This window comes from Acinonyx jubatus, chromosome B4, assembly GCF_027475565.1.
Source record: "Acinonyx jubatus isolate Ajub_Pintada_27869175 chromosome B4, VMU_Ajub_asm_v1.0, whole genome shotgun sequence".
NCBI classification, from domain to species: Eukaryota; Metazoa; Chordata; class Mammalia; order Carnivora; family Felidae; genus Acinonyx; species Acinonyx jubatus.
In genome coordinates, this window is record NC_069387.1 from 110,089,655 (window position 1) to 110,105,144 (window position 15,490).

Below are 15,490 nucleotides of genomic sequence, written 5' to 3' on the forward strand. Positions count from 1 at the left end.
GCAGATTACCGCAGTAGTACTGATTAGGTGATTCCTGACTGGTTTAAGATTCCATTTCTGGGAGAACAGAAACTATAATTAAATTAAAGTCTTGATTTGGTGATGTGGGGCTTAGCATTGGGGCCTCTTTAACAGTATCTAAAATTGAAATTCTGCTTATACACTGAGACTAGGATAACATAGAAAGAGTATTTTCCTCCCATGAAAAGCTATCAATAGGTTTTAAGTTTCTTGAAAGTAAAAATGTTTTCTTAAACTGCACCACTAAATATGGTGCATTTATATAAATATTTAATAAATATTTAGCAAATCCATGTGTCTGTATTTGACAGGTGGATTAACTTATATTTGTCTTATTACTAACAATTCATTTTCTTTTCATAAACAGTGTATGTCTTCAACAAATAGTTAATGGTTTAATATTGACCTTAGGGGACGCCTGGGTGGCTTAGTTGGTTATGCTGTCTCTCTCTCTTTCTCTCAAACTAAATAAATTAAAAAAATATATTGATCTTAGTAAATCCCTAAGTATAGTCTTAAAATTATTCATGACTAATCCTTTTGGTTTATTTTGTCATAGAAATGAAAGGAAGCATCCACCACCTGGAGGGAATGGCTAGAAAAGACACTAAAGGAGTAAATGGCCAATCCCTTTCAATCTGCCCCTACATGTTTCATACCTGGATGGGTGCATCATATAGTACCCAATATGGATTAAAAATACTTTTGCCTCTGCAGCTTTTTTCTTAGATGTTGTTATTAACTGATGGTAAACATGTAAGACCTGAGTCCATTGAAAAAAATTTTTTTAATGTTTATTTTTGAGATAGAGAGAGTGCAAGCAGGGGAGGGGGAGAGAGAGAGGGAGACACAGAAACTGAATCAGGGTCCAGGCTCTAAGCTGTCATCACAGAACTCGACGCAGGTCTCGAACTCATGAATGGCAAGGTCATGACCTGAGCTGGCTTCTGGACTCTTAACCAACTGAGCCACCCAGGCGCCTCAAGACCTGACTTCATTTTAACCAACTGAAAAGAAAAAACAATTCGCAATTTCCCAAACTGCTTCTTAATCTTATACATACATAATAATAGCCGAAAAGATTTGTTTATTTTCCTCTCTGGGTTAGACCTATTTTAATTTCTGTAGGGAATTGCATAAAAAATTGAAGATCTAGTGCCTGCCCTGGAGGAGTTTATAATCTCAAAGTACAAAGAGAGTCAACAAAAATGAAAGATACTTAGAGGCAAAACCAATTTATGGTTTACTATTTTTGGAGGCTCCAGGGAGAGCGGAGATTTTCATTACAAGTTGGAGTCGTAACTTTTGGAGAAAAAAAAAAAATCAGCGCCTTTTTGTATGTTGCCAGCTTGGTGAATTCTGTGATATGAGCAGTGAAGAGTGAATTTACAAGGTGAATCACAAAGAACTCACAAGTTTAGAGTAGGTTTTTCGTTGAGATTTCCAAAAGGGAAAGAAAAGAGATGCAAACATCACATTGGTATATTTTTGAGAACCAGGAAATATACAAGTATTGTTCCCTTGGCAACCTTTGTGTGGCAGGGACAGCAGTTCCTTCTTTTTCCCTGTTGCAGTGGAGAACTTGATTGTTTCGTTAATGTGATTATTTTGCATTTCGTCTCTTTTTTCCTTTCCCTTGTGTTTATTATACATCAAGGCCTAAAATCTGGTTGTTATTCTTAATTTGTCAGAAGTGCAAATTCTTGAAAGCAAAGTAAGAAGTGAAGCAAAATTAAAAGGAAGTTATAAATATTCAAATTCTAGAAAGTGCTATGTGTGTTTGCAAAATCAAATTTTCAAAGGAAGTCCAAAGAGGAATTTCTGAATAATAACAAGAACATTATCCAAACCCTATTACCTAAAAAGGTGGTTTAAATTATAGGCGGCCTAACTATGGGTACATAAACTAAACTGCAAGTAAGCAGAGTCCTGTTTGGTCATAAGATTAAAAAATGCAGCCTTTTGTTATCAGTAATATTACACAATTAGTCTAATCGGTATTTCTTCCAAATGGACTAAAGGTCAAAGATTACCCATTAGCCTCTTGGCTTCACTTTTCTCCATTTGAACTTTTACCTGAGTTCTGGTTATGACCCTTCTTAGCACTTTTGGATCCCATGATGTTTCAGTCTCCCATAATTCACAGTTTAGTTAAATCTTATCACTTGTTTTGTTTTGCTTTGCTTTGTTTTCTTTTAACAACTCTCTTGATCTTGTTCCAATAAGCACTGCTGGAGAAATTCAGGAGAGCTTGCCAATTGAGTTCTGTGCAATTAGGCCCTTTCTCCACGCTGTTATGCTATCCTTTATTTACCATTAACTAACTTCCTAAAGCTTTTTCTTCAGCGGTTATTCTAATCCTTTTTCAATTTCTTCTAGCCTCCAACCACACTAATGTCTTCTTCAGTCTAAGTAAAGGCCTTTCTTCTCACTTGGTTGATAAGACAGACCTTAAGGAGTTACTTTCCAATCTTAGCCTCTTTAAAAATTCCCTATGAACTTTCAGCAGGTGGTTCCAGAAAGGGGGAAAAAAAAAAGCATACTCAAAGTGGGAAGGATAATTCTAGAGGGAGGGTTAATAAAGCAACTTTTTACAAATATGGGGGCTGTGTAGTTCTTTAGGGCTAGTACCCTTTAGGCCCAGATGGACAAATGGATAGAGCAGTTACTGAGTTTTGAAAAGAGAGGGTCCTATAGATTTGGCCACATTGAATGGAGCAGTGACCTTCAGTCAATGGATGCAGTCAGCCCAGTGTGATTCTGACATGAGAGAGCCAAAACCTGACTCCTCTCTCCTCCCTTCCTTTGATCTCTTGACTCTTCCTCTCCATTGTCCATGCATCAGCTTGTCAGCACAGACAGCAGGATGGAGTTTGGAGGGACAAATGGAAATTACCTAGCATAGATCTCAACAAATGTTTTTGCTGTGTCTATTATGCAGAAAACACATTTTAGATTTCATAAAAGATGAAGAATTGGTTCTTGCCCCCAACTTCTACAGAAGCTAAGAGCCTAGAAGTGATGATATGTACACCTATAAACATATAAGCATGTGTATAAGGCATGTAAACAAACATGTATAAAAATAAAATTCAAGAGAAAGTGTTATACGGTAGATACATATAAAATGCTGTGGCAATTGAGGCAAGTGAGAGATTGCTATTAGGTAGGAAAAATAGCAATATTTTCATGTGAGTGGAACCTATAAAAGTGAGGAGAATTTACACATACTGAGATAGAGATATTGGGGAAGGCATTCTAGTCAAAGTGAGCAGCATGGGTTAAAGCAGTGAGATGTGAAAACATGAATAGAAATATATAATGGGCAAGAAAGTTGTGATGTTGGGCAGGCTGCAGAGGCAGTTTTGGGTATGGTTGAGCACTCATGCAAATGAATGCTGTCTTTCTTGTGCTTACTTTCTGACACCATCACACCAAGAGGTTAACATGCGTTAATACTTTGCATGCAACAGATGCTATTATCCCCATTTTACAGATGAGGAAACTGACTGAAAGGGTAAGGCTGAATAATTTCACCAAAGTCACAAAACCAGAATGTGGGGTTTTTTGTGAAGATTCAGTGACATGACAACATCTGTTTAAGGCAAACTCAGCACCTGACACTTAGAAGATGTACAGTGAGCAATAGCCACCTGGACCATTCTTGACTTTGAAAATGGTGTTGGATGAATTTGAGGGAGAGCAGTGCAAAAGGGGGAAAATGAGGCATAAGTAGGGATACTGAGGGCAGGAATAGATAAAATTGGGTGGGTTCAGGAAATACTGCCATGAAGTTGATGGAACATGGCAACTGGTAAGAAGATGGGGAGCTACAAAACAAGACTACAGGATGAGAAAGTTCCGCAAGAAACTATTTTTTCCTCTGTTCACTTTCTCTAGAGGCAGCTTCCTGATCTCCTTAGTCATCCACATGGGGCCTTTCCTCTCAAAGTTCTTTCTTGTTCCCACCTGGTAAATAAGGACAATTATAAACTTTTTTTTTTTAATTAGCTGACAAATCTGTTAGAAGCTCAATTCAAGCTCTCATTATTATAATTTACTTAGAATATTGTGATCTCCTAAGTGTTTTCTTTATCTCCTATTTCTCTTCTGAAAATGTATCAACTCAACTTTTTTTCAGCTTTAAAATTTTGTAACCATTTTCTGTTCCCACTGGAAATTTCAATGGCTCTCAATTAGCTAAAGAATAGGTCAATAATGTACATACAATGAAATATGCTGCAATTAAAAAAAGATGAGATAGATCCCTGTACTTTCATGAAAAGATATCTACAAAAAAACACAGAAGTGTAAAATTATATGTGTAACGGGGACAAATTTTACATTGAAATAATTTATAGTACATATTCTGTACCTGTTTGTGTATGTATGTATAAAAGTTGAAAGATTGTTTCAGTCTTTCAGCACTGATTCATTGCTTCTTTAGAGTGTGGGAAAGAGATTTTTACTTTTCTATATATACTTTCGGGTTTTTAAAAATCTTTCACAATAAACTTTGTATTATTTCTGTAATTAAAGTTTAAAAGATATGTAAAACACAAACTCCTTGGTTTGGAATTTAAAGCCCTTCAAATTTTGAGCCTGACTTATTTTAACTATCTATCCTAACTTCTCGCTATGCCTCAGATGTCTGATTCCCTAATTAACAAATACGTGGACTGTGGGCTGCCATTCCAACCTTCTTCACTCACAGCAATTTTGGCTAATTGCTTGTGGCAGTTTTTCCTACTGAGCCTGGATACAGTTATATAATCTTTTATAACTTCAGACATGTAGTACAAATTGGTTACGGGAGATGGAAATTTTTCTAACTCAGACATATAATCTGATCAAATTGAATTCTTCAGTGTTTCTTGACCACATTCTGTTCTTTCTTAACTCAAGGCCTTTGCTTCTGTGATGATTTCCAACTGGTATACACTACTCTGCTATCTCTTTTGGACCCCACCCTGAAATCTGCTCTCTTGTGAGGCCTTTTTATGCTCCAAGTTGAACATGAAGTCTCCTTTTCTACTTTGTAGACATATTTAAAAAAAATTTTTTTTCAATGTTTATTTTTGAGAGAGAGAGAGAGACAGAGCATGAGCAGGGGAGGGACAGAAAGAGAGGGAGACACAGACTCTGAAGCAGGCTCCAGGCTTCAAGCCGTCAGCATAGAGCCCGACGCTGGGCTCAAACTCATGAGCCATGAGATCATGACCTGAACCGAAGTTGGATGCTCAACTGACTGAGCCGCCCAGGCACCCCTGTAGACATATTTTTTTGATAATTTTAGTTCATTCACATTTTTGCTTTATTTTAGACATTGTGGTATACATTTCAAAATTATCATACTTTTAAATAATTCTATCTCATGGTACCTTGATTACAATGGGTGATCAATCAGCAGTTGTTGAATTAAATGTATTTGGCTTTGTGTGTAGAAATGCTAAGAAAAAAGTTAATATCTAGATCCATACCTGTCATTGATATTTAAAACAAAGCTTATATAATCTAGGTTTGATATTTAATACTTAGATTTATTAAATTGCTGCTGTGTTGAGCTCTTCCATATTTCTATCTGGAGAAGTGGGAAATTACCCCTAAAGATTCTTCAGAAAATTGTTTTAAAACTTCCCATCATTATCTTTTGCTGAAGAAAGGATACATTTGTTATTGAAGAACAGTGGATTTTAACAGATGTATAGCCTTTTAAGAAATATTATAGCTCCAAACTACTCAAAAAATTTTTAACACAGAAGGAACTGACATGGTCTAGGGAAAGGACGAAGGTGAGTATATTTTTATTTCTGAAAATTCACATAGGATTGTAATCACATTTTGGTGACTTTGAGGTGGTGAATGTGTGAATACTATAAATCAAGGATTATCCCCAAATTATGTGCATTAAGATAATATAGACAGAAAGATTTTAAGGAAATTCACAGTCTCTCATGTTACCTCCTCTGGAAAGCATTTTTCAGTTTCCTCTGGACAAAACTATTTTTTGGTATTCCTGTGGTACTCTGTTCAATCATGCATATGGAAATTATTGTCCCATGTTTTACAGTTTCAATTACTTGCATATAGGTCAGTTTCTCAACTCAAATTACAAATACCTTGAGCAAATAATGAGTGCTCTGGTAGTGGTACTTAATCCAAAGATTGATCTAAAGAAGACAAGGCTGGGGACATTCTTTGCGTAGAGAGGTAAAAGAACACATTGATGTAATTGAGTGAAATAGGTGGTTTTATATGGAGGAAAAAAAACCTATACATCACTAGAATTTTACCTGGTCTATTGGGTAAAATCCAAGGTGATTTTGCAACACTGATTTTCTCTTTCTTTCTTTCTACTTATTTATTTTGAGGCAAAGGGAGCATACTCATGTATAAGTGGGGGAGGGACAGAGAGAGAGAGAGAGAGAGAGAGAGAGAGAGAATCCCAAGCAGACTCCATGCTGTCAGCGCAGAGCTGAATGTAGGACTCAATCCCATGAACCGTGAGATCATGATATGAGCCAAAACCAAGTCTGACACTTAACTAACAGAGCCATCCAGGTGCCTATCAGCACTGATTTTCTAATTTTATTACACATATGCAAAAGGATATGCAAATAGAGATGGGAATAATTTGTGTCCTTTGTTGTAATCAGCCATGCCTAAAGATAAATTTTTAATGTTGTATGTTTTATATAAATAGAGTAATACTGAATAATGCTGTATGACTTGCTTTTTCTACCAATATTCATGTTGTTTCACATATTTTTGATTCATTCATTTCACTGCCATTGTCATTTTTTAATGCCTTCCTCCAAAGTGTCTTTCTTTAAACTTTTTTTTATATTCTAATTTAATGAACCAGAATTCATAGTTTATCACTGATTTTTTGTGGTTTGCCTTTTATTTTGGTATATTGTTAAAAATATCTTCTCATTCTCTAATATTAAAAGATATTCTTTTCCTTATTCCTAAATTTTATAGTTTTGCATTTTACAGTGAAATCTTTTTTCAGTAGGAGTTGATTTTTGAAGATGATGTGATACAACCACTTTGCTACTGGATATTATTTAAATTTTCTATCATTCCCCAGTGATCTCCATGGTATTGATCTCTTAATCTATAAATGTGACTTATTTCAATATTTAATTTGGTGGTTTCATATTTTCAACAATATTTTATATTTTTCTTTATAAAAATTTTATATATTCCTAGGTACTTTCTGTGTTGTGCTATTAAAAATATCTTTTTTTTTTTACCTTTGGTAATTAATTGTTAATAGTTTATAAAATTGCATTTAATTTTCATATCAAGAATGCTTGCTGAACTCTCCATTTTTTTAATTTTACTGTATATTAATTTCCTTTTTTATATAGATAATACCAACTCTGAATAGTGATAGCTTTGTTTATTTCTAATTATTTCACATTTAATTTACATTTGAAGCCCTATTGTGCTGATGAGGATTTCTAGTTGGATGTTTAATAGAAGTGACAATGGGAAGCAATCTTTTTTGAAATAATCATAAAAGGAATTCAACCATTGTTGTTTTCAAGGGTGAGGCATGGAGTGCCATTAATCAGACTAAACATTTTCTATTTCTAATTTTTTAAGAGTCTTTTATCTCTTAACTATGAGGGATATTGAATTTTATTTACTATCGAAGTCCTATATTTTTTAATCCTTAAATTAATGTGGTGAATGATTTTGAATTTATTTTCTAATATTAAAAGTCTTTGCATTCCTAGGCTAACCCAAATATAGTGATTCTGTATTAGTGTTTATATGCATTACTGGATTTACTTAATTTATTTTATTTTTTATTTTATTTTTAGAGTGAGAGAGCATGCATGTGCGCATGTGAGAACTTGAGATTGGGGAGCCGAGCAGGCGAGGGACAGAGAGAGGGGGAAAGAGAGAGAACCTTAAGCAGGTTCCATGCCCAGCACGGAGCCCAACCTGGGGCTTGATCTATCAACTCTGAGATATGACCTGAGCCAAAAATCAAGAGTCTGATTCTTAATTGACTGAGCTGCCCAGGGCCCTCTACATGCTGGATTTAGATCTATTATATTTAGGGCTTTTGAATCTATATTCTTGAGGTTGTCCTATAATTTATTTCCTAATAATATTCTTGTCATATTTTATTTTTCTAGCTTCATAAATTGGGTTGAAGTTTGTTTCTTCTCTGTCTCATTCTTTAGAAATTATAATTATTTGCTCCCTTAATATTGACAGAAGCCATAAACAAGTATAGACCTATTTTGTTTTTCAATTTTGGTAAAGATTTATTTAATGGATAGAAGAAATCAGGTTTTCAGGTTTGTTTGTTTTTTAATTTAGTTCTAGTGTGTGATGTTTTTCTCAGAAATTGCCTATTACATATATTTTTCAAATATTACTCCCTTTTTTCATGTTATTTATTTGAGACTTTTTCATTTTTTTCTGATTACTTTCACTGTATTGTTAATTTTATTAGCCTTAATTTTTTTGACATTATTGCTCCTATTTTATTTTTCTTTAAATTATTTTGGCTATTATATATATTACTTATGCCCTTCAAATTCTCTTTGGGTATATTTTCTTTTTCTGTTACTTCTGAAGTTAGGAGCTTAGGTAATTAATTTTAATTTTTTTCTTCCGTTATGGTCATTTTAAATCTGTATAATTTCCTCCAAGAACTGCTTTAGCTATAGGCTATAATTTTGATGTGTGTGTGTGTGTGTGTGTGTGTGTGTGTGTGTGTGTGTTCATGATCATTTAAATCTATGTATTTTCTAATTTTCACTGAGTTGTTTGACCCATGAAGTTATTTAGAAGTTTCTTAATTTCCAAACACATGGGATTTTTATAATCAACTTTTGAATATTGATTTCTAACATAATTGCATTGCAGGCAAAGGAAATGGTTTCTTTGATTCCTATCTTTTGACATTTACTGAGATAAGTTTTATGGGCCAGTATGTCGATAATATTTAGACGTGTTCCAAGTTTGCAAGAAAACATTGTATTTTCTACAGTTGTTTGTGGTTGTGTTCTTTATAATGGCAGGCTGTTTTTATGCTATTCTATATTCTATATTACTTTTTTATTTTTATTGTTAGGTCTGTCTATTACTCAGGGAGGTATGCTGAAGTTTCTCACTATGATGGTAAAAATTGACCATTTCTCTTTGTAGCTCTGTCAAAATGTATATATAGCTATGTTGCCAAGAAGATACAAGTTTATTGCTTACAGCTTCTGGTAAAAATCTTTTATCCTCTGCCACTAGAATATATGCTGTGTAAGAGCAGGGTTTATTTTTTTCTCTTTTATTTACTTAATGTCCTTTTGTGTTTGAATTATGCCACTGGTGTTAACCATATCCTGTCTCATTCAGAAATGGCCAAACTGATAGAATGATAAAGTCTGTTGAAAGCACAACTGAGGTTCTAGCTCAGAAAAAGTACTGAGTGCAGATGGGATGTTGCGTCCTAGAGTGCGTGCAGCACACCCTCCACATCCGTGATGATTCTCTACTGCTGAAGTCCCAACATGTGCTGCATGGGCTTGGGAAACCCAAGGGATGGAGTTAAGAATGGTCCCATGTACCATCCTTCCCAGTGGCCCAGTTCAGCCCAGTTGTGCTTCCCATCCATCAACTCTGGGCTTTGCATGTTTAATTTTTTTTTTAACCTTTATTTATTTTTTGAGAGACAGAGAGAGACAGAGCACAAGCGGGGGAAGGGTAGAGAGAGAGGAAGTCACAGAATCCGAAGCAGGCTCCAGGCTCTGAGCCAGCAGCACAGAGCCCAACGTGGGGCTCGAACTCACGAACCGTGAGATCATGACCTGAGCTGAAGTCTGACGCTGAACTGACTGAATCACCCAGGTGCCTCTGGGCTTTGCATGTTTAAAAGTGCTGGTTCCCAAAGCACTTTTGGGATGCCTCCTGCCCAGGCACCTTGAACATCTTGGTCAGGGAAATCTGAGGGTGAAAAGACATAACCTTCTGGTGGGGGAAATGGACCCAGATAATCAAGAGAAAGAAGGTTGCTGCTACACAGTGTGGGCAGGGGGAAGTATATGTGGCACTCAGGCCACCCAAAGTGCATCTCTTGGCACTTTCTTGCCCAGTTTTTGTGGTAAATGGTTATGGCAGTAGCCGCAACCTGAGAAATGTGTGGTGATCAGGGGCCAGAGACCAGCAGAATTGCTAGCTCAGTGGAATCTCAAATGGTGAACAGAGAAGATAAATACGAGCTGCAAGGAAAAGGACTTTCTTTCTTAAGTTTCCCTTGTGAGGAGGTCTACCTTGTAAGAATCCTACAGTAGCTGTTTCCAGAACTTACACAGAAGACAGGAGCTGAGCAGCACACAGACTAGACTAGAGAGGACACTGTGCTAGGCCACCCAACTCTTCTTTCAGTATGGAAAGATCTATTTCCTCTCTTGCTGAGAGTATTGCTGGCTGACACCCTTCATTTCAGCAGTTTCTGGCGATTGTCCTTGACTGAAGAGAGCCGTCTTTCTCAACATTATGTTCCCTTGTGCTCTGTCTGTGATGTGCATCCATTGAGACTGCCTACATCCATAACTGATTGATGACCCTTGTCCCCAGCTTCAGAACTCCTGAGGGGAGTTGATTGTGACTGCATCACACCCCAGTTTATCCTGTGCCCAATTTTGCTTCTTCCCTCTCCCCACAGCTGTTAATCCCCAGTCAACTCCTTTATAAATTACCACATGGTGATGTCCATTTCAGAGTCTCCTTCCAAGGGAACCTGACCTGGAGCAGATAGAAATTTTTCTATTTCTTGCAGTTTTCATAGGACACACCTATAAAGGCTATTTGGGACAAGAGGGGTCAGTGGTTAACATTTCAATTTCTTTAATGGTTATATCTTTTATAGAGGTTTAAAATTATAACCATAAAAGTCTTATACATTTTTGATGTGTTGGAATCTTAAAATCTTTATAGTTATTATTTTTAGTGGGACCTTATTTTATTGTAATAATAGGATATAATATCAGATTATTGTAGACAAGAAATCTGTTTAAGTTAATTTTGCATGTTGCAACATGTTAAACTGTTATAATCGCTGTTGATAATTTTGAGTTTACTTATTACTAAGGTAATAAGTAAAATATCTGCAAATAATAATGGTTTAGTCTCCTATTTCTCCATCCTGATCACTCTCATCATTTTACCTCATGTCTTGGACCATTGACTGAGACCTCATTACCATTTTGACCAATAACAGTGTTGTGATCTGTTCTCCATACAAAAAGGAATACTTTTAATATTTCTATACTAAGAGTAATAATAGTAATAAGTGCTCAGTGCTTATGGAATACCACTTTACCAAGCTAGGCAAATTTCTCTCTATTCCTCCTTTTCCAAGAGTTTTCTTTTTTTTTATTATGAATATCTATCAACTTAATTTTTTGATATACATTGAGATAATTGTGTGATTTTTCTTCTATAGTTTATTTCAACAGTAACATTAAGGTCTCCTTTATTCCTGAGATGAAATGTAGTTGATCATGATGTAGTTTTTAAAAGCATATTGTTATGTGCAGTTAGCCAAAATTGTATTTAATCTGCATTTCTGTTATGGTTTAAATGATTCTATCATTTTCCTTTTTTTTGTTGCTCTCCTTTTTCTGGAGTATCAGGGATTACTGGACTTGTAAAACTAATCAGGTAATTTTCATTCATTTTAGTTTTTGGAAGAAACATGTTTCAGACAGAGGTTATCTCTTTAAGGTTTGGAATAATGGCTTTATAAAAATATCTGTGACAGTTTTTCGAAGAGACAGTACTGATTACCAGTTTAATTTTTAATGGTTATTGATCTATTTGAGCTTTCTATTTTGTCTTGCACAAATTTGGCATTTTGTGGGTTTTTTTCCTATCATTACTCTTTCTATCAGAATTTTAAAATGTATTCATTATAGTTGTTTATGTTATTTTATTATTATAACTATATCTGTGTAATTACAAATTCTGATTTTTTTAGTCACAAGTTTACTCTTTTTTTAAAGGTTTCTTTTTTTTTAATGTTTATTTATTTTGACAGAGAGAGAGTGCATGATGGAGGAGCAGAGAGAGGGAGAGAGAATCTTACGCAGGCTCCGTGCTCAGCGCAGAGCTTGGTGTGGGGCTTGATCTTGGGACCATGAGATTATAACCTGAGCCAAGATCAAGAGTCGGATGTTATCTGACTGGACCACCCAGGCTCCCCACAAGTTTACTTTTCGAATAAATTAGTTTCCCATGTTTTATCAATTACATTAATATTTATAAAGAATTAGATTTTAATTTTTAAAATCTTTTCTTATTCCATATTTTGTTGTTTTTTGCTTTTATTTTTGTTATTCAGTTTTGTTTTTCTTAGTCTCATCTTTATAATCTCCTCTTTTGAAGAGTTTGATAGTTCTTGATATTTCGTGTATATAAAATGTGTATCGACGTATTTTTTCCTTCTGTTTTTGATTCTTTAAATTTTTTTCTCTATATAATTTGCACAGGGCTTACTTAATTTTTTCTCCATTCCTTACTTATTTTTGACTCAGTGGATTTTATATCTAAAAATTCTTTTTAATCATAAAATAGTATATATAATAATAGAAATACATTGTCTTTGCCCTGTCAACTTGTTTTGAGGGGAATATTTAAATGTTTTTCTCCAAAAACAATTTTGGGAGGTTGATGTTTAGAGTTTACCCTTCTAAGGGGACTTGCGTGGCTCAGTCAGTTAAGTCTCTGACTTCAGGTCAGGTCATGATCTGAAGGTTCCTGGATTTGAGCCCAGCATCAGGCTCTGTGTTGACAGCTTAGAGCCTGGAGCCTGCTTCAGTTTCTGTGTCTCCCTCTCTCTCTGCCCCTCCTCCACTCATGCTCTGTTTCTCTCTGTCTCTCAAAAATTAATAAATGTTAAAATAAATAAATAAACCTAAAAAAAGAGTTTATTGTTCTATTAATTTAGCTCCAGATATTCGCATAGAGCCTGGATCTTGGACAGTGACACTCTGAATGACTATTTACATTCTCTGTAATTTTTGTTTTAATCCTAAACCATGTGCAAGTTTGAGAATTGAACATTTTTTTTTAACCCAGACTCTTTATTTCCAGCCATCATTTCACCAAATTTGAGGATATTAGCAAGTCCACTTTTCCAGAATCTTGTCTGTATTTTTAATTCCAGACTGTACTACTCTCTCTGAATGGGAAGTCCTCTGTCAGTTCCCCACGCTTTTGATTTGTCTTGTATCCAGACATATTTCTCAAAATTTGTGTTTAGAATATTGAGACCATACCCTGATATCAGTGTTGATGTTACTTTTTTCACTCTTGTAACAGGATGTCATTGATTATGGAATGTATCCCTTCTAAAGAAAATGAACTAATCCTGCTATTCTGAAACTGATTAATAGTTGACTGGTTCTCATCAATCCTATCCCATTGTCCACCTCAACTCAACGTCTATATGTTGATGAAGCGGGAAAGCTGTTTAGAGGATTCAGTCACCAGTATGAGCAATATTTTTTTCCTATCAATCTTTAAGTTGACTAGTAGACTTTGTTAAATAGGCTCTATGACTGCATGCATATTTCTCTTTTACCCATATGGTGAAAAACCACATTAAATGAGACAATCATCATGTAATGATATGTCAAGACCAACAAGTGCAGGCATATGGCTTTACATAAACTTGATTAATCTCTTCTAGCAGAGTTTCATTATTTCTGTACTCTGGTATCTGAGTTGAAGATTATGCTGTTTTTTTATTAGCTTTGCTTACTTGTGAAGGAATTCTAATGTATAGTATGTCTCTGTAGCATGATGCCAGGGAAAAATGGTCACATATTCTTTATTAGTATGTCTGTATGAAAACCTTTTGACTTTCAAAATAAGATTCTGACCAAATAGACTACTTTTTTAAAAACACTCAGAAGGCTGAATGTGTTGTAGTGTTAAGTCCAGTATTGATGATGGATGGTGGTTGTTTGGAGAAATAATAACAGGGATAGGATTGTGGTTATGGTGAATAGTTAGGATCAGAACATTTGTATTTTATTTAGAATATACCAGCTTATAAAAAAGTATTAAGAAAGGTATAAAGATTTGGATTTTGTACTTTTGCTTATGGCATTCCTTCTGTTAATATCCTACTTTCTAATATTTTCATTTAATAAAACTCTATTTAGCCTTCATGGTTAGGAGTTTTACCTAACACTCATTTTTATGATATATATAAAATAATTGTCTATTTAACCAAGAAATAGAAATATAATACAACTAAGTTTTGCTATACGTGGGTGAATATTCAAAATAATGGTGTTTAAATTAGATGAAAATTGATTTGTCTGTCTTACAAAGTCTGGATACTTGGCCAGGATTTAATATGGTGGTTCGACAGTCAAGAATCTTGGCTCCTTTTGTCTATTTTTGGTCTTCTGTCCTCAACATGAGTTTCCATCTCACAGTCAAAGTTGTCTGGTCCAGCTTCGTTCATAATGTGCTAATTACAACCAGCATGAACGAGAAAGACAAGATGGAGCTTATTTTCTTTAAGGCTACTTTGCAGAAGCTGCACGCCTCCCTTCCCTTTTACTTCACGCAGGCAAAAACTTAGTTACCTGGCATCCTGGCTGCAAAGGAAGATTAGTCTTTATTCTAAGCATCTTCAGCTAAAGATGGACAAAGGAGAGATTGGACACTGGGGACAAATAGCATTCTCTGACACAGTAGATACCTTCAAGGCCATATATTATGTATTAGTTTCCTATTGCTGTTGTTAACAATTACCACAAAGTTAGGGACTCAAGAAAACACAATTTTATTATCTTACAGTGGTGGAGGCCAGAAGTCCAAGATGGGTTTCCTTGGGCTGACATCAAGGTGTTAGCGGGGCTGTGTTCCTTCAGAAGCTTTAGAAAAGAGTCTGTTTATTTGCCTTTTCTAGCTTCTGGAGGCCATCCGTATTCCTTGGCTCATAGTACCCTGCCAGCTAGCGATCACATCATCCTGAACGCTGCCTCTGTCATTGCAGGGCTCCTTTCTGTCTCTGACTCTACCACCTACCTCCCTTGTAGAAGAGCCCTTGTGATTACATTGGACCCACAAAGATATAATCCGTGGTAATCTCCCTATCTCAGGATTCATAATCTTAATCATAAATGCAGAATCCCTTTTGCCACTTAAGGTAACAACCTACTCACGAGTTCTGGGAATTAGGACATGGGCATCTTTGGGAGCCATTATTCAACCAACCTACCATAATATCATAATTGACAGAAAATGTCAAATGACATTAATATTATAAAGTATTTTATAATTTAGTTAATGGTTTTAGTTATATTTTCACATTTCATTTCCAAAAATGTGAGTTAAGCAGGGCATGCTTATGATACCCATTTAAGAGTCATTTTGTGGTTCATTGAGGTTAATGAGTTTTTCAAAGTTACATGGTTATTGGTGAAGG

General features: G+C 35.2%; 1 long non-coding RNA gene across 1 annotated transcript in view; it reads left to right on the forward strand.

The window, feature by feature from the left end:
• The window catches only part of LOC128316455 (uncharacterized), a 123,355-nt gene that overhangs the window by 542 nt on the left and 107,323 nt on the right, over positions 1-15,490 (forward strand). The window lies entirely within an intron of this gene.